The sequence below is a fragment of the Conger conger genome, chromosome 16 (genome assembly GCF_963514075.1).
Source record: "Conger conger chromosome 16, fConCon1.1, whole genome shotgun sequence".
NCBI classification, from domain to species: domain Eukaryota; kingdom Metazoa; phylum Chordata; class Actinopteri; order Anguilliformes; family Congridae; genus Conger; species Conger conger.
Window position 1 is genome coordinate 15,834,107 of NC_083775.1, and position 25,872 is coordinate 15,859,978.

At 47.6% G+C, this 25,872-nt stretch overlaps 1 long non-coding RNA gene and 1 pseudogene across 3 annotated transcripts in view; one reads left to right on the forward strand and one right to left on the reverse strand.

Moving 5' to 3' along the window:
- Positions 1-25,872, reverse strand: part of LOC133115147 (ras-related protein Rab-26-like) — a 94,895-nt pseudogene that overhangs the window by 5,023 nt on the left and 64,000 nt on the right.
- LOC133115148 (uncharacterized) overlaps positions 15,535-25,872 on the forward strand; it is a 37,040-nt gene continuing 26,702 nt past the window's right edge. Inside the window, exons 1-2 of one of the 3 annotated variants that reach the window (XR_009705603.1) lie at positions 15,535-16,330; positions 17,201-17,434. This is a non-coding gene — a long non-coding RNA (uncharacterized LOC133115148). Of the gene's footprint in view, positions 16,331-16,837; positions 17,094-17,200; positions 17,435-25,872 lie in introns of those variants that run through there. The other 2 variants (XR_009705604.1, XR_009705605.1) reach the window with 2 other exon arrangements.

Sequence of the window (25,872 nt, forward strand, 5' to 3'; positions counted from 1 at the left end):
CTCCTGGATTGCAATTAGCATGATGCGGGGAGCGCTAAAATGCAATCAGCAAACACAATCTTTCCACAGTGATATGATCATTCCCACTGCACGCGCTCAATCTGCTACAGTCTCAGACCTGAGGAGCAGGGACTCCCTACGCGCCGGCCCGGATCAGTGTGGGAAGGATTCCTGCCGCTCGCCACACTCCAGTGTTTATCAACAATTACCCGTTTAAACAGAGAGTTAGGGAGTGAGAGAGAGAGAGAGAGAGAGTGGGAGAGGGAGAGAGAGTGGGAGAGAGAGAGGGAGAGAGAGAGGGGGAGAGAGAAAGAGAGAGGGAGGGAGTGAGAGGGAGTGAGAGAGAGTGAGAGAGAGAGAGGGAGTGAGAGAGAGAGGGAGAGGGAGAGAGAGAGAGAGGGAGTGAGAGAGAGTGAGAGAGAGGGAGTGAGAGAGAGGGGGAGTGAGAGGGAGTGAGAGAGAGAGTGGGAGAGGGAGAGAGAGAGAGGGGGAGGGGGAGAGAGAAAGAGAGTGAGGGAGTGAGAGGGAGTGAGAGAGAGAGAGAGGGGGAGAGGGAGAGAGAGTTAGGGAGTGAGAGGGAGTGAGAGAGAGGGGGAGGGGGAGAGAGAAAGAGAGTGAGGGAGTGAGAGGGAGGGAGAGAGAGTTAGGGAGTGAAAGAGAGAGCGGGAGAGAGAGAGAGGGAGGGGGGATGTATGGTGTTGCGTGCCGTTAGTCATCTATCCATGTAAACAAAATAAATATCTTTGCTGTCATCCATAGCGTTCATACGGCTGAAATCGGTGAGGAACAAGAGTCTTCGTTTTAAACAAAGCCCCGCTCTCTGACCGTCAGCGGTAGCGGTGTTAATACTGGACGGCGCCGTCGCCCCCTGGTGGGGGAGCTTGGGGACTGCGTGCCCGGTGTCTGCGGCGCTCACTCACCTTGGCCAGCCTCTCCCCCTCCTCACGCTTCACCACCCTCTCCTGCGTAGCGTCGGCCTGAAACGGAGCGCAGACAGTGACTGACTCATCGCAATCCCATCATCCCGTTGGGCGTCTGTCGCCGCTCTCTCGCGCTCGCAGCCCCCCTGGCGGGTGCGCCGGAGTTCTTGGAAATGAAGCCCGGGTGAGTAACTGTGACAGGTCGCGTGAGAGCCCTTAACGGCAGGAGGCCTCAGAGTTTGGTTCTAGCTTTGCGGCGTCTGACTGTCGGCACCCGTAGAATCAGCGCCTTTCGGCACAGATAATACTGGTGTCGTAATGACAATACACACACTCTTCTTTGTTTGTTATCTCTGTTCCGCTCATCTACCAGCCGTATATATATATATATATATATATATATATCTATGTTTTGTCCTGTCTTATCGCTGATGCCAATCACTATTAATACTTACCCATAACACAGCTGTCATTCCCTGAATCCACCCACCCACCGTATTGCCCATGCACCGCGAGTATCTGTGATAAACCCATGCTTCATTCTGACCCCCCCCAGGAATGTGCCTTCCGCACCTGAGCTTGTACAGAGGGAATATCCCAGCATGCCTCTCACCTTGTTGCCAAGCAGCATCAGCACCACGTCCTGCTGGGCGTACTCGTGGATCTCTGTCAGCCAGGCCTAGGAACAGAGCACAGACAGAGGCAAATAGGCATGGGATATATAGTACTATATCAGTCAGCGACCAATAAGAGACAGAGAAATCAGTTATAAACCAATAAGAGCCTGAGAGATATCAGTGATCGACCAATAAGAGCCTGAGAGATATCAGTGAGAGACAGAGGTGGAAAGTCCAGGGGAAAGAAAGTTCTGCCAGGTGTTTCTTACACCCATGAACTCAGCCAGCTGGTTTCACTAATTAGTTCTACCTCATTCCTGTATCATTGTGCTCATTAGAACATCCAGGTGATTGTAACAAAATTCTGGGGTGGACTTTAACTTTCTGAACCTGGATTTTCCACCTTTAGCAATAGGAGACTGAGAGAGAGTAGTGAGAGACCAATAGGAGAATGAGAAAGATCAGAGCTGATACCAGAGTAAGAGAGAAAGACGAGGCAGAGACATGTCGAAGAAACCGTCAGGACAAGGAGTCAAATTCACATTTACACTTTAGGCACTCAGCAGATGCTCCTATCCAGAGCGCCTTGCACAGATAGCATTTGGACTTCAAAATGGGTTTATGCAGCTGGGTGTTTCAGTGGAGTAATTCAGGTTAAGTGCTGAGCTGGAGGGCGCAGCAGCAGGGCCCCAGCTGGGACTCAGCCCACGTCTTTTGATTTACTGGCCCGCCCGCTTCCCCCATCATCCCGCCACGACGCCTGCCCTCGGGCGGGAAGCCATCGCCGCTCCCATGAGCGACAGTCAGGAGAAATCCGCGAGGACCGAGGAGCGTCGAGCGATAATTACAGTTAGCGTTACATAACGAGGGATCGTACGGAGCGCAATTATACAGCGAAAGTAGATTTCAGACCGTTGTGGCGATACGATACGAGCGTTTTGAGTGCCGTAGTCCTGGTTGTTTTGAGTGTTTTCAGGGGGAAGTATCCGGTTCGGTTTTTTGAGATGATTGTGACACTTATGTGCAGCCTGTCAGTCACTATCTGTCACTTCTCCTGTTGCTTTCAAGTGAAGCCACAGAGACAACACAGATGAGATTCTGGTTTGTTTGTTTATGCTACATGCCAGCATCCACTCTCGCCCTAAATTTTAGACCTAAAGTTTGGGTTTGTTTTTTATTTTTAAGACGTAGTTCGAGTGAATGCTGGCAGGTTGCTAACATTGACAGACACATATCAGAGAAGAGCCTTCTAAAATATTGCAATAATGGCAAGACATTTGTGACCTTTCGTGACCAGCTGACTTGTGTCAGAGATTTATGTGAGATCAGTGAGTTTGGTGGGAGAGCAGATCTTTCAGAAACCTCACGCAAGTTTCTTCCACATCTCCCACAAATGTCTGAGAGGGGAATTAGAAAATAGGTGAGTGAGAAAAGAGCTGTGTTTTTGGGGGAACTTACTGAAATGGGAGGAGGCAACAGAATGAGGGAGTGAGAGAGGAAGAGAGAGAGATATGAGGCCTTGTAGGAGAGAGCTGAGAGAGGGGAACTGTGGGCCAATGGGACGGTTTAAATCTTGAGTCAGCACATAGATGCGATATTGTGATGGATTTTCTGAGCTGCCCTGAGGATGGCTTCGGGGATGTGAGACACCATGCTCATCATCACCTGGCTCAACTGAAGCGGAGTGACAATTAATACGTGCTCAGGGCTCCGCACCGACTCCCCGTCCGCCTGGAGCCGGGGCTTCAAACGCTGTCGAACATGGCACGTCTCCAAATATTACCCCACGTTCCCGCGCCCACTGCGAAACAGGATCGGAAACAGCCAAGCGGAAAGCAATAACCGTTCGGAACATTGCTCTTCCTGAGCAATAAAATCAATCTACACTGCAATTAAAACAAGAGCAATTTGCGTGAAGTTTGGGCTCTTGTTATGAAATACATTATTGTCTTATTTGCTTTGCCCGGGGGAACAGCAGTCAGATCGATGTGAGATTTTGAAGCAATGAGAACATAATTAAAATGATCAGGCCTTGGAAACATAATTGTCAGGCCATTGTGACGGAAATGTTTTGCAATGGATATCTGTCACATCACCAGAGATCTAATGACATGTAAAAGGGCAGCGTGTATCAGCCAGGCCAACAGAGAACAATCCTGTCTCACAGTGATGACATATTAAAGGGCAGCTTGTTTCAGCCAGGCCAACAGAGAACAATCCTGTCTCGCAGTGATGACATGTTAAAAGGCAGCTTGCATAAGCCAGGCCAACAGAGAGCAAACCTGTCTCACAGTGATGACACGTTAAAGGGCAGCTTGTATCAGCCAGGCCAACAGAGAGCAATCCTGTCTCACAGTGATGACATGTTAAAAGGCAGCTTGTTTGTTGTTTAAAGGGCAGCTTGTATCAGCCAGGCCAACAGAGAGCAATCCTGTCTCACAGTGATGATGCCAATAGGCAGCTGACATCACAGATTCTAACAACCCCGCTAGATTCTCACCTCTGTATTCTCAGCATTGAAAGTTATGTCTCCCCACTGTCGAACTTGAAATGTTCCAATTTCTGAAAATATATTAAAGGACCCAACCAAGTACAATACTGTGGATATGGCGGTTCTGTGCTGTAATATAATGCTGGAACCTCTGGCTGTTTAGAAGATGAATGGACAGCAGAAATGCAGGAGCTGAGGGTCTGGTAAATCTAAAGTCTCTATGGTTCTAGCACCACCAAGAGAGAGCATAACATTTAGCTAACTCAGCTAACGTTGGCGAGAAATTCCAAGTCCATGCCCTTCTCTGTCGTCTGAAACTGCAGCCAACGAACTCCGCCAAAACCGCTGACCCAAATTATGCAGGGAATTCATTAAAAGAGCCATAAGCAGTTTGGAGGCACCTGCTCCAGCGATTTCTTACAATGGCAGCCAAGCTCCAGCCCACAGATACCGAGGCCTGGCTTCCCAAATCCGCGCCATCGCTCGGAACTCTTCCCAGCTCCAGTTCTCAGCTCCGGGGCTGAACTGCCTCGCTCTTTACATCTCTTTACAACAGGACGGCTCACACAGCTGCTCACTGGAACCAGAGATGAAAGACACTTTTCCCTTGGGCTTAAGTGGCTGCAGAAAGCCACTCTCCTACTCTCTCTCCCTTCCTCTTTCTCTCTGCCGCATTCTCACTCCACCGCTCTCTCTCTCTCTCTCTCTCTCTCTCTCTCCCTCTCTCTCTCTCTCTCTCTCTCTCTCTCTCTCTCTCTCTCTCTCTCTCTCTCTCTCTCGATGGCATTATCTTTGTATCGAACTTCACTCTACTGTGACTTTCTCCCTCAGCCATCATCATCCCTGATCCAACAGAACTGCCATTTTTCTGTTGGGAAAAAAATTACTCCCCCCCCTCCCTCTACGCCTCTCTTTCAACCCCCCGACCAGGAGCTGATTGTGAGATTCTCTTGTGCTGAAGGCGTTTTGGACGGGGGCAGGGAGAGGCCACAGAGGAGTCCGGGAGACTGCACGTCGCTGTCGACTCCACATCGACGCCCGCTTCAGCGGTGTATTATATGCAAAGCAGGCCACTTTGAGCATGTTAAAATTCCACCCACTCCAGCTCCTGCTGATGGAGTGGACCTTCCCTGAATGCACGTCCAGGCATAATGTGGCTGTTTCTGATTTTAAGGTTTGTTCCCCCCGTCAACCGTGGGCTGTGCTGTAGATCTGACAAAAAGAAACCTCACGCTTTTCTTCTTGCTTCGGGGTGTGTTTCTCAATGTTCTGTGTGTGTGCGTCTGTACCTTGTTGGGAGACGTGTGTGTGTGTGTGTGTGTTACTATGGGTGGTAGGGTTTTTTTGCCTGTGTGCTTTGTGTGTGATCATTTTCTGCATTATTTTCTGTGTGTGCTCCAGGTTATTTTTGAATGACGGTGTTTTCTCATTTGTGTTTATGTATGAGAGAAAGCATGTCTGTGTGTGTGGTGCGTGTGTGTGTGTTTTCTTCACGCACCAGGACTTTGCTGTGAAATAAAGAAGAGTTTGGCTCAGCGCTGGACTTCAGTAAACTGCAGGTGAAAGAGCCCAGAGGTTTCTGGGACACGGTCCCTGCGGCCGAACCAACCGATTGACCGACCAACTGACCCACCGACCGACCGACCTTTTTTATTGGCTGTGCTTTTGCCTTTCATTAGAGCGCTGGGTTTTGACTCCTCACTAATGAGGTCCACAATGTCTTACTCCTCCTGGCAACCTGCCCTCTTTCTCCGGGCTAAATCTCATCTGTCCGGTAATTAGCCTGATGGAGGAGCTTAATTTCTCTGCAGGAGAGAGGGACCTCAGACAGGCCCTATCCCCAGACAGGAGACCCCTCCCGGGGGCAGACGTGGTCCATGTGAGGACCCCTGAACACTCTTCATTTTCTCTAATTGGGGGGAATCGTAAGTCACCGGAGCAATGTGTTTTTTGTTTGTGCCAAGATCTTTGAAACCTCCAGAGCCTGAGAAAATGAAATGGTGCTTTCATATTCCTGTATGTAATACAAAGAATATTAATCTGATTCAATTCCTAAATATGGGAAGAGAAACCGAAAGCTTCTATGCTTTTGTGTCTGGGCCAAAATGCTTTCTCCCAAGCTCTCTCCAAGGTTCTGTGTACCTACTAATGCTCCAAACTGGTTAGACCAAAATTAAGTGCTCGTTTATACTGGTAGTATGATTTCTGTATTGACCAGCTTGTACTGGTGTTTAATGATCAAATGCTGTTCAGCTAACATAAACATGGTGGGGTGTTGCTATAAGATTTTATGTAACCAGCACCAATTCACAGCAGTAATAAAAACAAATTCAATTAGCATTTTGAAATTCAGCAGGAACGCCATGATGTGCAGTTATGTTATGCAGCAGCCAACTATAAATACCTGGAGTGACAGTAAAGGGTTTTAGCATGTAAGCCGCGCAGCTACATCTGATCTCTGAGTCCATTACAGGCACCAGGAACCCCCGCGTTTATAATGGCTCCTGTGCTGAACGTATGCTGTGTTTTCATCACAAGGACCCCGCTTGGCGGCATTGTTCATCGCTTGTGAGTCATCAGCTATTCATTCGCCATAACGCACAAATGGGCCGAGAGACGTGAGACGGAGCAAGGAAACATGTGTGTGCATGTGTGTGTGTGTGCCTGCCTGTGTGTGCGTGTGTGTGTGTGTGTGTGTATGTGTGCCTGTGTGCCTGTGTGTGTGTGTGTGTATGTGTGTGTATGTGTTTGTGGCTGCGTGTGCCTGCCTGTGTGCATGTGTGTTTGTGTGTGTGCTTGTGTGTGTGTGTATATTTGTGTCTGTGTGTGCCTGCCTGTGTGCATGTGTGTGTGTGTGTGTGTGCCTGTGCATGTCTGCGTGTGTGCATGTGTGTGTGCCTGCCTGTGTGCCTGTGAGTGTGTGTGTGTGCCTGCCTGTGTGCCTGTGTGTGTGTGTGTGTGTGTGTATCTGCGTGTGCCTGCCTGTGTGCATGTGTGTGTGTGTGTGTGTGTGCCTGTGTGTGCCTGCGTGTGTGTGTGCGTGCCTGCCTGTGTGTGTGTGTGCGTGCCTGCCTGTGTGTGCGTGTGCGTGTGTGTGCCTGCCTGTGTGTGCGTGTGTGTGTGCCTGCCTGTGTGTGCGTGTGTGTGTGTGTTCGGGCCGAGGCGCATGAACGTGGGCAACCCTGTTAGGCCTTTTATCGCGGCTAACGGCTGGGGCCACCCGCACTTCTCTGACGCTCTAGCCCCCCTCCTTTAGAAGCACATGCAAGCTGGTGAGTCACTGCGACCCTCTGCGGTTTCAGTGTCACCAATCCCATACCGCCAATTCCTCCTCAGCCCCTGACTCAGAGAAGGAGAAATAGCACCACTGTGGTCTACAATACCCCCCCGCCGCCAAATAAATAAATAAAATAAAGAATACCCAAGGCTAAAAGCGGGCCTGTAGCTGGGAGTTGTTTGTCTGTTTGTGTCGTGACTTGAGCGCCCTTCACTTTGAAAGCCTACATGGGCTGAGACTAGGACCTCACCTAGCAACCGGCAGGACCCATACCTTGTCAGATAACGTTTTGTGAAAGCTAAATGCATTTTTCTGAAGAAAAAAAAATCCTTTACCACCTGAACAAATGCATTTCCCGTCTGCTGCTATTCTTTCTTCGAGTCTGGACCTGAAGGTCGACGGTTTGTGTACGTCTCTGGTGCAAGGCTCAAATTGGAATGACTTCTTCCTCTGCGTTAAGTTCTGAGACATAATTTGACATCAACAAGCCCATCAGTTGATTTTCTTAATGCTCTTTTTAAACTCTGCCAACAGGGGGCAGTAGCAGCTCTTGTGGAGAGTTACCTGCCCTGGTTGTGCATTTCTGCGTGTGACTTCAGGGTTGATGAGTGGGAACAACAGCCCCTCATTGAACAACCCACCGGTTTTATACCCCTCCTGAACCGCGAACAGACCAGGCACAGAAGCACTTTTACAATTGCCTTGAGCATCGTTCGTTGGCAATGACTGTTTTTCACTGTGTCATTTACCAACAGAGATGAAAAAATAGAAAATGAAACAAACAAGAAAGGAAAGAAAATGACACAACACTCATTAAACTGGTTGGAGTTAAACTCAACTGGGTTTTTTTTTTTTGTATTCTTGAATCCCTCAGTAATATGTCTGGTCATGTAATGCGTTGTGTGATAACCTGTCGGTAAATAGTGCTGTTAAAACATAAAGATTGATTAACTAATAAAACAGAAATTGAGTAAGCTCAAACATTACAAAACATTACATTTTATTGAGATGGCTGAGTGCCTAAAAACATATTTATTCAATTTCTTTACCGGGAAACCATAATTGAGCTCGCATAATAATCTGTTTCAAAAGTACTTCACAGACAAATAATTCAAATGCCGACCCACTTGCAGACCTCTGCCGACCTACAGGACGCACTAGGCACTAGCCTACCCTGGGTAAGCCACAGTTAGGGTTCTGTTACTGCGGCTAGCCCTATTGCTAATACTCCTGAGGTAGCCGGTGCTACTGCTGCGGCAACAACACCGTCGTCCGTCCATTAATCACCGCAATCATCTGTGCCTGCCCGGGTGATGCAGGGCGACCATTTTGTGAGGCTGCGAGGAAGGGATTTTTTTTTCTTTCTTCATTTGTCAGAGAAGTACGCACGACGGTAGAAAAGAGCCACGTCTCTTTGAAAGATGCTTTATGTGGGACACCGAAACGATTTCAAGGATCTTGGCAAATTGGCTGTTCAAGACAATTAAGGCGCCGCGAGTGCTTGCGATCTACGGGGAAGGGAGGGAGGGAGAGAGAGAAATGAACGGATATTTTAATTAACCTCTCTCTCTCTGCTTCTCTCTCTCTCTCGCTCGCTCTCGCGGCTTGGATGACTGCGAGACCGGTGATTAACGATTCAGCAAATGGCCACCGTCGCTTTGCAAACACAACACAAACACGGCCCAGATTTGTGAGGGAATTACTGAGACGTTTCTCACGTTTCTCCTTCAGGATGTAAAGTGAAGGAGACAAAGGCAATCACGGGCTATTCTCTCTCGCTCCCGCTCTCCCTCTCTCTTTTCTCTCGCTCTCTCACTCTCTCACTGCCCCTGCTATTCTCTCTAACTCCCGCTCTCCCTCTCTCTTTTCCCTCACTCTCTCACTCTCTCACTCCCTCTGCTATTCTCTCCTGCTCCCCCTCTCTCTTTTCCCTCACTCTCTCACTCCACACTGAAGCAGGATTCACACTGCACTTTACTGGCACGCCGTCACAATATATAATACCAAAGCACTGCTACAGCTGGGAAATAAATGATACAAATACAGCAATAAGGGGAGATGATAATTCACTTACTGAAATAAGCAGCAAGGCTTTTCATAAAGGGCACACTGAGATGAACAGAAAACAAAACTCTCTCTCTCTCTCTCCCTCTCTCTCCCTCTCTCTCTCTCTCTCCCTCTCCCTCCAGCCAGCATACTGCACCTCTCTACACACAAAAGCGTGTGAACTATTTTCAGCCGAGGCTTATTTAGTCTGCTGAGAGACCTGAAGGCACAGGACAGCGGCAGTAGATAACCTGGCTCCTTGGCCTGTTCTGAACTGACAACAACCTTACTGAAAAGCAGAGAGCTCTACAAACAGCATTTACTTCCAAAAAAAATAAAAAAATAAAAATAAAAGTGCTTCAATATAGAAAGAAACATGAAACACGAATTCTTCGGCTTATAGCACGAGCTACAGAGGCTCTTGTAAATATTCAGAGTCATTTTACCTCCAAAGCTGCCAGTACAAGCTGGCTTGGGTTTGCATCTTATTTGCCTGTGTATTTGGCATGACGTGCGCTTGGGACAAAGATTTACGAGCTTTCCCTTCTGCTCCTAAACCAGTAGCGTCTTCAATCCATTATTCACGGGGAGATTTGCTGCCATGTGTCCTTTATGACCAATTACAGCCTTATCGGTGTGCTGTGCCTGCCTGCAGGAAGGGCTGTTTACAGGTAACTGTTAATAATTCATGTGTTTGAATGGGGCTCCTGCACTTCGCAGCTAAGTCTGTGGGAGCACTGTGAAGAGATGGGAAGATGGGAAGAGAGCAAGACAGAGAGCCAGAAATAGACGGAGAGGTGGCAGGAAGGTTATTTTTAATCCAGGATCAAGGGTTTCCGAAACGTGGCAATGCCACTCCCCACGGAATCCTATTCCCCACTTCCCGTACGAGATTAAATATAACATTTACATACTTATGTATTCATATTTTGCTGGAAAATACATCTGTGGTGGGAGCAGAGGTGATATTCTGTGGTTAGAATGCAGGAATTTCATTTCGGTGTTATTAAAGAATTGCATCTGGACAGAATTGGATCTGTTCCATAGGGCCGGACGAATAGCCCTGTGAGTCTGGGAGCTCTGGGAAGGTGCTGTCTGCTGCCCTGAGCTCCAGCAAGTGCCCTGGAAGAGAGGGGGCCGTTTGAGAAGGAAGCTATCGTGGTGAAACACCCTTGGTGCCACTGCACTGATGTGCCCTGTGCCCCGTGAATCCTGACTACGCCAGTGCTTACTGGGGTACCAATGCGAGATGGGGCTGCAGCTAGCAATAGACCGAGGGCTTCCGCATATTGTTGCACAAGAACGACCCCTCCTGGTGGGCCAGGCACTTTGGTCTGGCTGCCATGACTGCGCATTGAGAAGAAACAGTTGCTTTGATGCATGTGACTGCAGGAATTGGGCTGGAGGGCTCAAAGGGACGGAATCCATGACGGCTCAAAGGGACGGAATCCATGACGGCTCAAAGGGACGGAATCCATGATGGCTCAAAGGGACGGAATCCATGACGGCTCAAAGGGACGGAATCCATGACGGCTCAAAGGGACAGAGTTGATTCCAGGTTCTGTGGCCAAGTGCACACAGATGGGATGATGGGATGACCTTTACACCACTCAACCAATGAGAGTCAAGCGCAGGGGAGCGCAACCTTTATTCATCCCACCTGGGGCCTTTTAGATCTGAGCTTTTAAGAATGCATATATACACAATGGAAGTGTATATGCTGAGCATACTTCTATTTCCATCTCATATGGAAAGGATCCAGGTGCTGTATCTACAGTACCAGCTTAGGGGCCACATCTGTAGTACGAGTTGTTCTCAGAGTGGTACAATATTCCTCAATTGTGACTTTAACTTGAGTAACTCAACTTGACTATATTAAGAAAAATGGTATTTACACTGTGATAAATTAAAGTCAACTGCAAAGTAATAATACAATGTAATTTAAAATGAAATATTTGAGATGTTCCAAGAAAGCTCTCGGAAAAACTCACATTTTCTGTCAATATTCATTCTTTGCAATGAATCTAAATGCCTCTTAATATTTATCCACAGTCCTACTTTTTTGAGGGTCACAAAATAACGACTGGCATGGTGCCAAGAAGCCAGTGTTATATTTCACTTTAAAAAGGCCACACAGCACAACATTAGGGATAGCACTGTTGAGAGAACACACACTATGCTAAAATTATTTTCCTTCATCTTTGGACAGGACACTAGATTAGTAACACTGCTTGAATTTGTTCGGGGGAATTTATGTAATTGGTTATTCCATTGAGTTAATGAGTCTAATAAAATCCATTAGGGTAATACTATATTGAATTGCCTGGAGTGCATTGACAGGTTTCCCTTCTTCCAATGCATCACAGCTAAAGTACAGGCTACGAGCGTCACTAAAACCACAAGTTGCTACTACCAACAGTAACACTGAGTGCTACAATCCCACGCCTATCTGAATGTCCTGCAAAATGACATAATAGCATAACTGACCAGGGAGTAAAACTCAGTTAACTGGGGACTGGGATACTGTTCAGTGAATTCAGATGCTGAACTGGGAGCAGAACCAGGGGCTGTGGAGTCTGTAAAAGTGAAAAGTGTGAAGCCTTGGCGTTATTCCCAGCGCTCACTGTTTTCGTGATTTAAACTGAAAACATTTGTGTTCACCGAGCACCGACTGAGCTGTTTTACAACAGGCGCTTGCACAAAAGGCTTTTCATCTTTTTTCTCTTTTCTCTTAAATTCAATAAATTCTAGCACTCTGATAAACATTTTGTACTCTCATCTAGGGTTACCAAGGAGATGCTGAAGCTACAGAAGTGGCTTTTAGCCGTGAGTTTTTTAATGGGCGGCTCTGTCAAGATCAAAGTGCTTGTTTGACGGACTTCAGAAACAAGAATTGCCGGTATTTACAAGAAAGATTCCCCTTGAAAGCACAAAAGCAAAGAATCAGCACATAAAAAGATGAAGAGGCAGGAATAATCTTGACCCAAGCTATACAAATAAGAGTTGGCAAGAGCATGGGTGTGAATGTGCGAATGTGTGTGTGTGTGTGTGTGTGTGAGAGAGGGAGATAGAGATGAGCGAGTGTGGTGAAGGAAAGAGAATTCATTTCGACAAAACATTTCACATTTAATACCCCGCCCCACCCCATGTAAAAGCCAATATTTCCATATCTGGCTTTTTCGAGAGGGGACAGAGCGAAATAAAAGATTCCTCCTTGCGTAATGCAACTCCAGCAGAAAGCTAGCGAGGCTGAGGTGGCTACGGGGGACAGGCGAGTGGGCAGGTTAGGGACGCTTTAGCTTTAGCCTGCGGCCGGTGGCTTCAGGTCCAGCACTGAGCCGCGAGAGACACGGAGGAGGAACGAGGCGAGAGAGCGCGTGGAGGCGTTGACAGCCGCGCGGGCCGTGGGGACTGCAGGTAATGATGTGTGCTGAGTCCCCGGCAGTCCTGGTGCGCTCATTAAACACACAAAATGCCAAACAAACAAACCAAATCCTGGGGCGGAAGATCCGTTTTAATTTGTCCAATTATTAGACCAGGACCTGTTGCGAATGAGAACTATTATGATAGAGTAGACCAAGTATAATAGTCTGTTAGCAGTTACACCGGAGGTTTTGACTACTGTAATCCTTTGCAATCAATTGTGTTCTAGCACTTACTTTATAAAATGTAGAATGTATTTTCTGAAAGAAATTTTTCAATCCCTGAGTTTTTAGACCTGTCACATCAACGTGAAGTCAGTAACCAGAATAATTCAGTTATCCATTCCTTCACTTAAGGAGAGGGCAGTCAAGTGTCTGAGCTGTGCAGTTGTTTATCAGTGGAGTACATCTCACACACAGCCCGGTAGCGCCAACAGAGTGCCAGTCATGGGTGGACCAGGAGAAGATTAAGATTAAGATTAAGACTGGAGGATGGGTGTCTCAATCGAAAACTGGGTGGACAATCCAGGTTCAGAAAGTAAAAGTCCTACCCAGTGTTTTGTTCCAATCACCTGGATATTGTAACTGTTGTTATTGTAATTATTCAGCCAGGAGGTAGAGCTGATTCGTGATGTCACCCTGCTGATTTCATGGGTGGAAGAAATGCATGGCAGGACCTTTACTTTCTGACCTGGTGCCTAGGACACCCAGGACACCATGTTCCACTGCCGCTGACGAACCGGCTGATAAGAAGAGTCACTCTTGAGCGACAAGGTGCGGAAACCATACTGACTGAGGCTCTCCCTCGCTCCCTAGGCAACGCCTTTGTCTGTTTCAAACCGCTCACAGGATTCTCGGACGCTGTTGTAAATAACCCTCAAAAAACCCATCGCTGAACCAAAACACTTTAATGTGGAACTGGCTTCACCATACTGGAGAAGCACCTCTGGTCTGTTTAAAAAGAGAAAGATCTCACCGATTGGTTAGACATATTTTTATCGCTTTCTCACCACATAAAAATAAAAGCTGTGAAATTAGTCCCGACGAAGGCACTTACTAAGTTTAGAAAAAAGATCTTTTTTTTCCTTTCCTTAAAGAGAGCAGCCAGCCCGCCCTTCTGACGTATAGTTTTCATACTGTTATTCCTACAGGCGGAAAGCAGAGAGGCGTTATAGATAGAATCACAGCTCAGACAAGAAACATGTCAATCAGTGCTTCTTATCTCACTGCGGTCGGTGAGACAGGCTCGTGCGGACAGGGGCGCTGTCGTGTGCAGTGTAACAGGTGGACGTGAGGGGGGCCCCATCGACCAGCGGGGGCGAGCAGACGCACTCGTCCCGGCTGACTGACGCCCTCCCATCCCTCGCTGAGCCAATCGTGCGTCTCCCTGTGGTGCTGCCAACCAATCTGCACTGGCACAGCCCGGATTGTACATCAGACCATGGGGCCCAGCCATGCACTCGAAGAGTACCATAACCCAGGGGCTTTCAGTGCACTTGCCTGGTTATGGTTATGCACTCTGTTGTACGTCACTCTGGATAAGAGCGTCTGCCAAATGCCTATAATGTAATGTAATGTAAATATAATATAATGTAACATCCATCCATCCATCCATTATCTTAACCCACTTATCCTGAACAGGGCTGCAGGGTGCTGGAGCCTATCCCAGCATACATTGGGCGAAAGGCAGGAATACACCCTGGACAGGTCGCCAGTCCATCGCAGGGCACACACACCATTCACTCACACACATACCCACGGGCGATTCAGACTCTCCAATCAGCCTAACCTGCATGCCTTTGGACTGTGGGAGGAAACCAGAGTACGCGGAGGAAACCCATGCAAACACGGGGAGAACATGCAAACTCCACACAGAGAGGCCCCGGCCAACCCGGGATTTGAACCCAGGACCTCCTTGCTGTGAGGCGGCAGTGCTACCCACTGCACCATCCGTGCCACCTATAATGTAACGTAATGTAATGTAATATAATGTAAATGTAGTGTAATGTATTGTAAATGTAATGTAATATAATGTAAATGTAGTGTAATGTATTGTAAATGTAATGTAATGTATTGTAGATGTAGTGTAATGTATTGTAAATGTAATGCAATGCAATAACAAACAGTATGGTCCGCCAGCTAGCCCAGCCACAGGTTCTGACCCACGACAGTATGCTTACTGCAGATAACTTTGCCTTTGACTTCAGCCTTTTTCCTACATGTTGCACAGAAGTGTTTTGTTTTTTATGGAAACCAGCGCAGAGAAAAAACCAACGGCATACACACAGCCAGCCACGCAGGATCAGAAAAGACACAGAGGAAATACGGATGAAAAACGGCTGAGAGAATGTAGGCCTTGTCCCTGAAGACTCTCTGGAAACGGAGTGAACGTGCGGGCTTAGCCAAACAAGCAGACAGGAAATCGCTGGTGGTGCTTCACACCTACGTGGGAAACGCGGTGCCAAAACGCAGAGCTGAGGAAGGGAAGGGCTGTTCTCCTCTACCTGCCAACGCTCCCGCAAAGGAGAACTATCACACTGATTCTGTGTGCCACACACACACACACACACACGCACGCCCACGTAGACGCACGCGAGCACACACGCACCCACAAATGCAACCAAGAAGTGACCAAGAAGCCTTCGATAAAAAACTGAAATGAGAAAAGATGAATGCAGTTTCAACTGTTTTATTCTCAGTTCTCACAAAATCAATCAAAGGAACAAGGGATCTTTTCATAGTTCAGAGTGAAGAGATGAAGTGGAGACAGATGCAGGGATGATGAAGGAGGGAGGCAGATCTCCAGCTAGTCCTGGCCCATGTTATTCAAGGATCTAAAAGTCTACAGAATGTAACTGGCTTGCCTCATCTCTCATCTCTATTGGGGCCATCATTATTATCATTCTCACCATTATTGCATCACCATCATCACGATCTTCATCGCCAAAGGCTGATTGGCAGCCTGCCAAACGGCCATGAGCGGGCAGAAAAAAACTGAATAATTTGAGAAGGAATGCTATAGCAATCAGCGCTGAACCTGAGCCCGGCTGTGCCACGCCCTTCACCAGCCGGGAGGAAGCATGCGTTTAGGGTGAGGACGGGAATTCACAGTCAACGTGACGATAACGTTAAAATATGAGGGGATGTTTTCGGCTGTTCGCCAGACAAGCGGCGAAACTGTCTCTCTTCAGCCGCGGAGCACGATGCTAATTCCACACACAGCAGCTCAGCGTTACCCCTGGCCTGGAGGAAGAATAATAACATGCTAATATTTCCTCTGCTCGAACCGAGCACAGGTGTTGCCAACCTAGTTCCAATCCATCAGCCTTCCCAGCCCGACGGGCTTCAACTGCCCCCGGAGGGTTTTCGGAACAGAAAGCCTCTCCCGTGTATTGGCTTGAAAAATGCCAGTGGCTACATTACGCGAAGGATGGTGATAATGATACCAAGCGCCTCTTTGAGTCGAGTGCTCGTTTTCTGTACCCGTGCTCGGCGAATTGTCTTAAGACGTATTAAATAGTTAACGATTGTAATCAACAGACTAAAAAAGTTGGCCAGTAAGTGAGTAGTTATCCAAAACATGTGAATCAGCTGTTTCTTCTTTTATTGTGTGCATGTGCACGTGTGTGTACTGTCTAGTGATCAGCAACTTGGTAAGAGCAGATGTGAACTTAACTCCAAAACTAGTAAACATCTAAATGTTTGCTAGTTTTGGAGAGTTTTGCGTAGAACCGCAACAAGCCTCTAGAAACGTATATGTATGCTGTTATGCATTAAAGATAAACATAATGAAATGTCAACCTCGTAAAATCATGCCTTTTTGAATGAATAGCCTTTCAGTTGTATAAGGTCAGTTGTGCCAGTGTTATATAAGTAAACCCTCGGATACAATTAAATGTTTATTTTACATGAGTATATTATACAAATCTATAAATGCATAAACAAATAAAACATTGTGGTCCTTTGAAGATGACGATGATCAGAGAAGTAGAGCAGCCTAGAGCAGGGGTCTGGACTGGGCCACAAGTTCTGTTAGATTTTGCTTCCGCCTTAAAGCACCCAATTCAGACCCAAGAAACCAGATGATGCGAGTTAACCGTGTGCAATCAAGTGCAGACCATGAAACCAGCAGCGTGTGGCTCTCCAGGGCCAGGGCTGCACACAATACATTACATTTAATTTAATTTAAGGCATTTATCCAAAGCGACATACAATGAAGTGCACTAGAACATACAGAACAGGTCGGATAAGCTACAATTCACAAAGAAACGGTTGTACAGCCACGAACATCATTTCCAGTGCACATGGCAAGCAGGCCAAGTAAGGAATTAGGACTAACTGGCAGAGAGGGTTTACCCTCCTTTTTTCAAACCTCTACATCACTGATTGGTATATAAAATGCCACGGTCTCCTTCTTTTTGGGGAAGTGGAAACGGCCGCCCCGCGACACGTATCCGACACGGACCTGTCCGGCCTCGGGGACCTGAACGCGCGGGTGCTCTACACAGCGGCCCAAATACGAGGAGCCCAACCGACCCACTCAGGTACCGCTCGTGACGTTCCGGACACCTCGGACCTGAATGCCCCGAGGAGGGCCCGAATCCGCATCTCTTCGAGCGCCAGGTGACTCGCGAGCCACGCACCTGACCCTGCGGTGTGAGGTAAGACCTGTGGTCTCCCGCACGCTGCCGCTGTGCAGTAATTTGTCTTTTGCCATGGGTTAGCTATTGCGGTGCTGCCTGAGGTAAAGTCAGTGCAAGGTTAACTGCCTTGGCTACACTTGTGTGCCGCGCCCAATTCGGGGGACAGTATTCTAGACGTTGCCTGCCTACAGAAGTCTGACTGGTTTTCCCGTTCTTGAATGCAGGTGTTGCGTTGTGGTTTGTTGAGCTGGTAATTGTAATAATTGTGTACTCTGCTGGGAGCGTCTGTTTTCACGAGTGAGTGCATTTTTTTGCGGATTTAGTTCAGTGGCACCAGCACGGTCTTGCATAGAGAGATCTGTTTTGTAATCAGTGTGCGTATGATGCATCTTTTAATGTGCTCAGTTATGAGAACTAATAGACTGTTTATTTTGTGTTGGCTCTCTCTCAGTCATTGTAATTATGCAATGTGAATTAAAGATGTTCAATACCGCGGTCAGCACTCAAAGCCTCTTCCTATGTGTGTAGACATTTTTTAATTTTGAAAGTTATCATAATTCATAAATGATGTTCTGAAGCTAGTAGGGGAGCAACCACAGGACACTGGAACTGTCTAGTGGATTAACCCAACTGTCAGATAAACATAGACGGTGAGAACAGGAACACGGTCCCATTTAGAGACTGAATAATGTGACTTCTTTCTGCAGATTCTTTTTTAGATTTAAGCTGTCTATATTGTCATACATTTCCTGTCCTTAGTAAGTAAAAGACTGCTTTATGCTGTCTATTATAGTAAAGTGTACAGTCAATAGCAGATTTACAGGCTAGATAGAAACTACAATGAATGTATGCAGTGTGAGCAGGTGAATAAATTGAATTAATTGTTCTACTGGCTACGTGTCATGTGACAGCCTTTTTCGTCATGTGACGGCCGCTCACATTCACTCTCAGGATAGAGCCTTGAACTGGGGCGTGCTGACTAATGCAGAGTCTGTGAACCAATCTGAAAGGGCCTTGGTTTGACATGTCAGGGCAGAGGCAAGAAGGTTATGTTCACCTCCCCCTCTAAGAAATTATTACAGTTTAAGGTGATGACTAAATACAAAAGGTTGAATTTATTGTCTGCCTGGAACAGATTGATTTATCCCAAAGATATGGAATGTGACCTTATATCCCCAATACCACAGGCTGGTTAGCTTTGATCTCAGAGTTGTTGTCTTTTACAAGATAACTTCTTCCATCCAGTTATCGGGTCATCCGTTTCAGTAAGGACAGAGCGAAAAGCACAGAAAGAACAATGGCACTGTGTGTCGGCCTTGTCAGAAGTGGGGAAAGATTAAGCCTCGGATTTAGAAACACCGTGGAGACCGAACGTAAGGTCTTACCCTCTGCCTGCTTTCAGAGCCGAACGCATAAATACAGAAACTGTTTCAAAAGCAGTCTCAGCCTGTCAGAGAGAGGAAGACGGACCGAGAGACGGAGAGAGACGGGGAGGGAGAGACTGCATGCTCCGGAGAGAAAAACAGAGGGAGAGTGCGAGGGGGCAAGAGACAAAAGAAAGTGAGTGAAGGAAAACTGAGTGAGAAAGATGCGTACAGTTTAGAGGGAAAGCAGGAGTGGGGGGGGGAAAAAAAATGTTATTAATGTATTTTACACAGGAGTGAGAATCAAATCAGTCCCTGTTCCATTTCTCTAACTGTAACTCTTCATCTGTTCCTTCAGTGGGTTTCAATTAGCAATATAAGGAAGCCGAGCGTTACCCTGGAACTCTGTGTGCGCTCTGCGATAGCTGCAGAGTTGGGCCCCAGCCCCGAACCAAACAGATCACATCACAGTGTCTCTGCCCCCGCTCAAATCGCGTGATATTTCCTGAGCCTGGCCGGCTTTTTTTGGCGTGCGTCACGCGTAAATATTCAGGGCCTGCCTTCCTGAAGGCACACGGCGGCCTGTCCTCTGTCAATATCGCCCCTGTCCCCTGCTGAGTCATGCCACGTTCAGAGCTCATTACAGGCGCCCCAGGTAACCCCGTCCCGGGCGCATCGCCCTCTGCTGGTGATCTTTAGAGCTGCGTGCGGCGCGGCGGGGCCCGATTACTCATCGGTGTTACGTTACTGTCTGGAATCATTTCATATTTTGATGTGTTTGGCCGTGGGCAGGATACTGTCATCCAGCCCTGAAGAAACGGACAACGTGGTGTTTGTGGAAAGGGTTACGGGGCATTAATTCATCCGAGTTGCTTTTGTCCAAAGCGAAAAGGCACCATGGTTACTATAGGGGGGGTTCTGCAAGGGCCATAGCCAAGCAGGCAGTCAGTGCTGTAGCTATTTAACACAATGCTGACCGGGGCAGCTACTCCTGCAGTGAATGAAATGACATATTGAATAAGTGCGCAGATGCATAACCAAGCCCTTAGTACTCATCAATATAACTGAAGAAACAGCAGGGGTTTATATAAAAAATGATTTTGACTGGAGCTATAGATGTAGGTTGGTCGGCCGGAGTACTGGAGTCTTACTGCAGTGCGTTTGGAGGTCGTGGTACTCCGGGGCAAGAGTTTATCTCTGTGACTACATCACAAAGGGCCGAGGACTCCATTTTAATGGATTTGTGGGATATGAATGATAAGAATCCTGTCGTCACGGTAACTGCACAGGCTCCAGAGGCCGTTGCTCTGTGGAGGGGCTCAGCACAGCGCTTCTTTGACGATTGGTCGATGGCAACGCGCGTCTGTGAGCGCACCTTTAGACCGGACGGTGTGGTTAGCGCAGTGCGGCAAGGTCTTCCTCTGAGCCGCCCTTCCACGAGATGCAGCTACTTACACCTAGCAACACTGGGTCTTCTCTGGGACTCGCGGAAAACCACCCCCGTTAATAAGCACATTAGAGCTATCGCTTTTGGTTCGCTTCATATTTTACGGCACCGAAGCGGTAACTGCACACAGTTCGTTAAAAGGATTTGTGTATTTTTTTTTAAGTGTGTATAGATTGAAGTTTTATTTAATCTTGTTCTTCAAATATTGCAAACAATCACAATTTATGAACAACAGCTCACAGACTGATTGATTACTGGCCTCTCATCAAGATTGCACATCGATTCAGTCTTGTTTATGTTTTCTTTTCAAATGGTTTTTGTGGCTACGTTCTTTCTTCTTGACAAAATGAATCTTGATAGTTAAGAAATGACACATAACCTCCTACGGTCTGCGCCCTCCTGCTTGTCGCTGTCACCATCGGAAGCCTCTAGAACCCACATCACGTTCGGAGCGGTACGAATCGTTTACTCGCAATCACGGGCGAGTGCGGCCGGGATCGTTTAACATTCCTGCCGGAAAGCCCTCGCTAAGCCCTTCAACACAAGCCGCCGCCCGTCTGCCGGGAGCGCGGGACACGGAGGCCGTCATTAGCCGAGGTGAGGAGAGAGCGCGGTGACAGCCTCTTTATGATTGGCCGATAGCCGATTATGCCCCTTTGACGAACAGAACAGCGTTCTGCTTGGACCTCGGGAGAAAACCAAAGAAATGATTAGGACGCAACGGGGAGGCTCTTTGAGATGACACGGGATAACTTCAGTGTGAAGAAATAAAAAAAGCACATGAAAGCCTTCGTCTGGGGAAAAACAGACACTTCACACCGGCGTATAAATATGAAGATAAAAAACATAATTACTTTCATCATTAATAGAAGGAAAAATAAAAGAAAAATCCCTGAAGCAGGCAGCCGAGGGATAGATTGAGGATAAACTCTGGGCTGAGGTGAAAAAATCCAGGTTCAGAAAGTAATAGTCCTACCCAGCATTTTGTTCCAACCACCTGGATTTGCTAATTCGCACAATTCTTCAGCCAGGAGGTAATAATTTGTCAGACTGTGAAATAATTAGTGAAATCAGCTGGCTGAGTTGATGGGCGGAAGAAACACATGACAGGACTTCCTGACTCCTGGAGTCTGGACTGGACACCGCTGGCTACGGGAGAAGGCAGCTGTGTTCCTCTCGCTCACGGTAGGTAGCCCTGGTCCTGGGGTGGCCAGGGGCATTTCTGAGTTTTGTTCCATCTGAGCTTGATCTCAGGAGTTTCATGGAGCATAGAGGCTTGAACCTCACTCTATTCATTAAGCCCGATAATTGGTCCTATTATGCAGTTGTAGGTTTGGATGGGGCGGTCTGTAGTGTAGTGGTTAAGGTAAATGACTGAGACACCCAAGGTCGGTGGTTCTAATCCCAGTGTAGCCACAATAAGATCCGCACAGCTGTTGGGCCCTTGAGCAAGGCCCTTAACCCTGCATTGCTCCAGGGGAGGATTGTCTCCTGCTAAGTCTAATCACCTGTACGTCGCTCTGGATAAGAGCGTCTGCCAAATGCCAATAATGTAATGTAATGGATGGAGCAAAAACTCTGTTGCCCACCCCTTCTTTATACGGTAGACTGAGGGCGGGGTCTGAAAAGCCTGTTGTCCAGGTTTACGAACAGAGACCCCCTGCGGGTCCACAAACTGAGGACTACGCTGTATTTTTATATGGGTGCAACGCAGGCTCTGTGAAGACACTCTCCAACACAAGCTAATCCTCTAATCCTTAACGCGCAATAACACTGACAAGAAGTTTTTGTTCCTTCACATTTCCATTTTTTAATAACATCGAGGAGCGGCAGTGACAGTGTGGATTAGCTTTGTTCTTCTGCATGGACAGCGTTGCCGTAGCGATGGATCCATAATTCAGTTTGCAGTGTGGACTTATGGGAAGCTTCCTTCTGGCAGTGTGTTTTTTTTTATACCTTTTTTTAGTCAGTCAATTTCAGGGGCCAACCTGTATTTTTGTACGAGCTGATCTATGGCATTGGCATAAATGGAACCGTATATTGCAAATGGTACGGTGTTAAAAATAGCTCAGTCCAAGCGTGCGTCCACAGAAAAGCTTGCGAGGGGCCTCATTCGGTCTGGATGATGTCCGCCCCCGCTGCTACTGGAATAGGAGAGGCCGGTAAGTGTGTCCCTCTTGGCTGGCCTCCCAGCGTCTGCCATCAGACCCCTCCAACTCATCCAGAATGCAGCAGCTCGTCTGGTCTTCAACCTTCCCAAATACTCACACGTCACCCCCCTGCTTACTTCCCTCCACTGGCTGCCTGTCATGGCTCGCATCAAATTCAAAACATTGGTGCTAGCCTTCCAAGCAGTTAAAGGGTCTTCCCCAGCTTATCTGCAAAAAATCATCAGACCCTACACCCCTGCCAGACCTCTTCGTTCAGCCTCCACAGGCCGCTTGGCACCTCCCCCTCTCAGAACCTCCACCTCACGCTCACGACTACTGTCTGTTCTGGCTCCACGGTGGTGGAACGAACTCCCCGTTGAGGTCAGAACTATAGAATCCCTCCCCACCTTCAAGCGCAAGCTGAAGACACACCTCTTCAAACAGCACCTCTCCCCATCCCTCCCTACCTCCCTGTCTCTGTGACTTGTGTATCAGTATTTTAGTTGGCTAGGTAAGCAGTGTTTGGATAGTTAACTTTGGTGACTTTTGCTCTGTTTGTTTGTTTGTTCGTTCAAAAAAAAAAAAAAAAAAAAAAAAATTGCCCTTGTCCTTATCTTTGTTGTACAGGTAGCAGTTGAAATTGTACTTACCTCTAGGGTCTTTCAGCGAACTTATCCCTGGTTATGGGTATGCACTTTGTTGTACGTCGCTCTGGATAAGAGCGTCTGCCAAATGCCAATAATGTAATGTAATGTAATGTAAGTGCTCCCAGAGTGTGCCACTGCATTCATCTCGGCGGACAGTGGCCGCATCCTCGCCGTTTGCCCTCGGTGAAATGACTCGGGGCCTGACGGGAGCGCAGAGCTCAGCGCCCGCAGGGAGCTCGTTCTCACCCCTGCCCCTGTCCGTCATTTACATGCTCGTCCTAGACCGAGTGTTTTTCTGTTTCCGCGCGAGTCTGCCCTGTGTGAAAGGTTCCCGTGCGGATTCCGCCCGGGGGCCCGATGCGTCCGTCACAGCTGGTTGTCGATGAGCGCCAGCTCCAGCCCACCGCAGCTGCTCCACAAACAGTTCCAGGTTCTAACCTGGAAGAGTCCTCCCGAGATCCTTACCAATATAAAATCCATGTAATTACTGTAAGGACTGGACACTTACGAGGCTACTGTTAAAGATCGATTTGATTTGAATGCATCCGGACGGGGAAATGCACTTCGTAAATGCAGAAAATGCTAGCGGGCAGTGTTGTCACCTCAAGGTCAGGTTTTCTGCAACGCTGTAAAACACAATTTTAATTGTGCATACATCAAACTCTCGCTATTTAATCCATACTGCTGCTGGAAGGATATTCAGTTAAATAAAAGCTGATGTTGATCACATCATCATATCCTGACCGAGTCATTCTGCCTTTGCTCCTGCTCCAAAGATTCTCTGGCACTGATGGCCTTAGAAAGTTGGCCTCCACCTCACGTCCAAATGTTTTCTTTCAGCTTCCGGAATACATAATCACGGCTTGCTCGTCATCCCCCGTCATCGTGCAGTGAGTCAGTGACTCGGAGGGGTACGTCTATCCAGTCTGAAACCCCTTGATGTTGACCTTTCTTATGGCTGAAAATTCCCTCTTCCCGTACTGTGAGCTCTCTCTCTCTCCAGCTTAGCTGCTAAACAATGTTCAGTTTCAAGCTGTTGTGTACCTCAGTCGGGTGTAGGAGGCTTAGGGTTCTCACACTTGGCTGTTCCACTGTTAACTCCTCTCCTGTTCCTCGTGAATTCAAAAATGTCCAGAACTTATACAGGGCTTTCAAGGATTTTCAAGGAGGCTAAGAAACCCGGGGAAGGAACGTGCGACTATCGCACAGCCGTTTTGGCAGCCCCATCCAAAGGATGTGAATAGGACCCCCCTTTTCCTTCTCTTGTGTTCTTCTTCCAAATGTCTACCCCTCTTGTGTTCTTCTTCCAAATGTCCATGTCCATGCTGCTGTTGAGTACCATTAAGGTCTCAAATCCACACCCACACATCCATTACTCCACACCTACACCGGCCACCTGAACTATGCTGGTCTGGTCTGCTCTGGACCGTGTGGCTGTACTTAGCCCTAAGTAACCGCTGCTGTTATGATTTGTGCTGCTGCACTCAGGAGATGAACTGCAAGAGGAAGTCCACCTTCAGCCTCCACTCCCCTTCAGTACAAATCATGTTTACAATCCTTTACCATTGACAATTTGACTGTTTTCCATTAACATGGTTTCAAGTGTATCCGCTGTGCAGGAGAAGCAAACCACTGAATATTTAATGGAGTCACGTATTAGCAATTTATTCATTGTGATGTTTGAGTGTAAGAAATAAAAAAAAAATAATAAAAAAAAACCTTCAGTAAAGCGTAGAGGTGTCCCTCTGAGATATTTCTATGAATCACTCTGGAGTGAAAGCTTCAGCAGTGAGGAAGAATCAGGACCTCTCTTTCGTGTCCTGTCTGCCGTATCTCTCATCATTTTTATGGACTGTGAAGTGCTCTTCTTTAAGGCGCTAGATTAGATAAAATGTGATTGATTGATAATAGATAGCACTCCCATCCGCTTGCCGTGCCCCAGGCCTGTCAGTGCTGATGCAGCCCCCATATCGTTGCCCCATCCCCCCCTCCCCCTCCCGGTCAGCGTGAATATCCTTGAGCGAAAGTTTGGCCAGCGGCGAGCATCGTTTGTCATGCGGGAGATGCTTCTGCCATCATTGCGTTTCCCTGGCAACTCTCCCTGTCCTGTTTTCCACAAGCGAAGGTGTGTGTGTGTGTATGTGTGTGTGTGTGTGTGTGCGCGCGCGCATGCGTGTTCGTGGACATACGTGGAGTCAGCACCTTATTCGGTCCTGACACCTGTCTCTTCCTAAGGGGGAATTGACTTCGCAGCAGTCGGAAGCTGTGAAGGTCCTTAATCTCAGAGACTTGAGAGGTCGGACTTCATAATAAGTCGCAGCTGCGTGCTGTTTATTATACAGAATATATATCTGGGCTGTAATGGAAATTCAAACTCCCGTGATTTAGTTTGACACCAATCATTCTCCGGCAGATGCATAACTCACTGCAGTGTGTGTGTGTGTGTGTGTGTGTGTGAGACCAAGTGTGTGGTACAGGTTATGCAAATAATGGGCTTCTAAAGCACATTCACTCACTGGCACAAGGCCATTCTCACAGAAAGGGACCGGGCGAGTTTCAGACCAGCCTTTCCCAGAGTCACTGATTGTTGGGGAGCCAACCCAATAATGCCTCCCCTGGAGCTCTTTCCAATCACTTATTTGTACCACCTTGCATCCTTTCCTCGTGTCCCATCCACCCAAGGAAATTATGCAAGTATAGAGGAATCACGGAAACGTGTATTCGGCAAATAGAATGTCCTTGGTCTTCCAAGCTTCAGTTTGAAGCCACATCAATTACAGATAGCAGGTAGCAGATGGAGTGGTGTATCCACAGGCCTTCAAAATACTTCTGGAAAGGATGTGCTCAT